Here is a 3104-nt window from a genome sequence, read left to right on the forward strand (position 1 = left end):
AATGTATTAAGATGTGCTTTACCTACTTGTAAGTGTGCAGCTCATGGACTTTCATGGACTAAACACAGCATCCCCCAGATCAAGGAACAGGCATTCCAGCCCCGCCAGCCTCTGCCCTCCTCTAAGGCAGCCACTGGGGACTCCCACAGCACGGCCTGCCCGGCGCGGCGCGGCGCATGGACGGATGGTAACTGCCTGTTTTTTTCTAATTAAACGATGATGTTATTGCTTGAGTACAGACATTTTATGCAACCTGGGCAGAGGCTGTGGATGGTTCATATTTCCAGCTGAGGGGAGGACTCGTTTGGTCTTATAATATTGAGCCAACCGTTGATACGGCTCTCGATCAGAATCAGACAGCATTTAGCATCCTTATCCTTCCTGTTCCTCTCAAGATGCTTGTGAACGGCAACCACTTTCTTAATTAACTGGTAGCGATCCTCAGGAAGATCAGGAGCAAGTCCCGTAGACTCAAGAATTCTCAGGATCTCAGTGCCTGTCACACACGCACTTGAACAACGCCCTGGGAGTCTCTCGGGGTCACACCGATTTGTGAGGGAGTCCAGGCCCTTCTGGCCAGTTTGTAGATCTGCTCCTTCACATTGTCAGATGTCCGTTTCAGCCAGGTGGGCACACTGGGGCGGCGGGCAGAGCCGCCGGGGAGAGGCCCTTTCTGGGAGCGTGCATGCGACCCATGACGGCGGAGGACTGGCAGTGGAAAGAGCAACTGCCTCTGTTTTTAAAGAAATGTTTAATTTTGGGATAATTTTAGATTAAAAATGGAAAAGGTCCTCCAGAGATTTCTCATGCAGCTCCACTCAGCTTCCGCCACCACGGACATGCTAGAGCCTGCACATGTGTCAGAGCTAAGGCACATCACTGTGCGATGCAGTTAGCTAAATAATGAAGTCAACCGCTACTCATGCTGTTGACAAAATAAGGACTGTCGTCTTTATTTGACTTCACTGGTTTATCTTTAACATCTCTCTCTGTCCCAGGGTCCTGCCCAGCGGCCCACACAGAGTCACACCCTGTCTCCTCCGCCTCCTCTGCCCATCACAGCCGTCTGCCTCTCCTGCTTCTCGCGCCCGGAGCAGCCTGGAGGCGCCGGCAGGGGCAGGGTTACACGATGAAGGAAACCTGGAGAGCCAAGGGCCCTCCGCCTGCGGGGAAGGGAGGGCGGGTCAGAAAGGGCCCAGACAAGGGAACCAGGGGAAGGACACTTTGTAAAAGCGGTGCCCTGGCCCGGCCGGCGTGGCTCAGGGGCTGAGCGTTGACCTATGAACCAGGAGGTCGAAGTTTGATTCCCGGTCAGGGCACATGCCAGGTTGTGGGCTCGATCCCCAGTAGGGGACGTGCAGGAGGCAACTGATCAATGATTCTCTCTCATCATTGATGTTTCTCTCTCTCTCTTTCTCCCTGCCTCTCTGAAATCAATAACAAATATATTAAAAAAAAAAAAAAAAAAGAAAAGCTGTGCCACACACCGCGGCTTCCCCTCCTCCCCACGCCAGGGAGAAGGTGCCTGGCTCCTCACCTGGACCTCGAGGGGGTTTCCGAGAGCTGGCGAGGGGCTTCCTCTGAGTGTGTGGACGCCATGCCCTGACAGGAGCAGTGCGCAAGCCCAGAGGAAGGGCAGAGAGAGGGTGGAGGGCGGAAGGAGCGGCCCCCCTGGAAGTCTCCTGCAGAAACAGCACCCACTCAAGTCAGCCCCCAGCTGCAGCGGCGCTAACTCCTGAGCGAGACGCTCCCTGACCAGCAGCGGAGGGCTTTCCATGATCACGACGTGACCAGGGAAGCCACAGGTGGCTCAAGCCCTCACCTAGGAGAGAGGGCGGAGTTCCCTCCAACAGCCACGGGCAGAGGGCAACACAGGTAAAGCTGTACCAGCTTCTACACAACTGTGATGGGTTTTCCAGAAAGTTCCAGACACTCAGCTACTCACATCTCTTGCCTGAGCGCCCCTTCTCTCTACAGCCGGCCCCTGGTCACCACCTTGGGTCCCCCCACCGCCACACTGGGGAGCAGGAGAAGGTCTTTAAAAGTCAGCACTCACCTGGGCCCAGTTGGATTTCCTATGATCTCTGTGAGGAGCCCAGAGACTCAATAACTGTCTGTCCAGTGGCTGATGCATTTTATGGACACAGACTTGGTGAGGAGAGGGTGGTCCTGGCCCCCATGCGTGGTGGCCGCTGGTATTGTCATGCTCAGATCTGGCCCTTGCTGGGCACCTGCAGCACACCAGGTGCCGAGCTGTCCCTGGGCATGTGCGACCTGGAGCGTGTGAGGTGCTGTCATTCATTTCTAGATGGGGGGGAGGGGCACTCAGCCGGGGCAGCCCCATGCAGCGGCTCGCAGGGCGGCGTCAGGCTGGTCAGTGCCCCGCAGTGTGCACGGGGCCAGTGGTTTGCACTCTCCTTTCCTCCAAACCTCACTCCCCACCAGCCCACCAGCGGCCTGTCCAGGAGGCACCTCCAAATGGCTCTGGGGCGCCCACTTCTCACCTCTGCCCTGTCCCAGCTGCTGAGCCACCTCACTCACTCACTCACTCACTCACTCACTCACTTGACCAAGCCAGGCCCCTCTTCATGTGGCCCCACCCGGGGTGGGGTGACCTGCTAACCCCCGCACAGCCTTGCCCTCCTTCCCTCAAAGCCCTCTGCTGGCTCCCAGCTTCCTACGAATCAGCAGCCACAGGTCACTGACTGGGCCCCTTCTCCCCCTGCTATGGCTCAGACCCAAGGTTCCCCTCTGGGCTTCAAGTATGTCCACCTGCTCCTGCCCCAGGGCCTTTGCACTTGCTGCTGCCTCTGCAGGAAGACTGCTCGGACAGCCACTTACATAACCCACCATCTCCCACACCCTTCCCAAATCCCGTCTCACCACTGAGACGGCCTCACTACATCTAGAACGCATTTGGCTCATAGCACCTGCCTGTGCTCAGTAAGTATGGAGGGCGGAAGGAAGGAAGGAAGACAGAAGGCAGGGAGGAGGGAGGGAGGAGCACACAGCCATGTTTATTCCCGTGAAATCAGGTACTCTGAACTCCCAGCGCCCTGCCAAATGGGGCAGAAAGGAAGCTCACAGAGGCCCCCATGCAGGGG

At 57.1% G+C, this 3104-nt stretch overlaps 1 pseudogene; it reads right to left on the reverse strand.

The window, feature by feature from the left end:
• Positions 1 to 244: 244 nt before the first annotated feature.
• Positions 245 to 696, reverse strand: LOC102419297 (annotated as a pseudogene).
• Positions 697 to 3104: the final 2408 nt, after the last annotated feature.

This window comes from Myotis lucifugus, unplaced genomic scaffold (genome assembly GCF_000147115.1).
Source record: "Myotis lucifugus unplaced genomic scaffold, Myoluc2.0 scaffold_3656, whole genome shotgun sequence".
Classification (NCBI taxonomy): Eukaryota; Metazoa; Chordata; class Mammalia; order Chiroptera; family Vespertilionidae; genus Myotis; species Myotis lucifugus.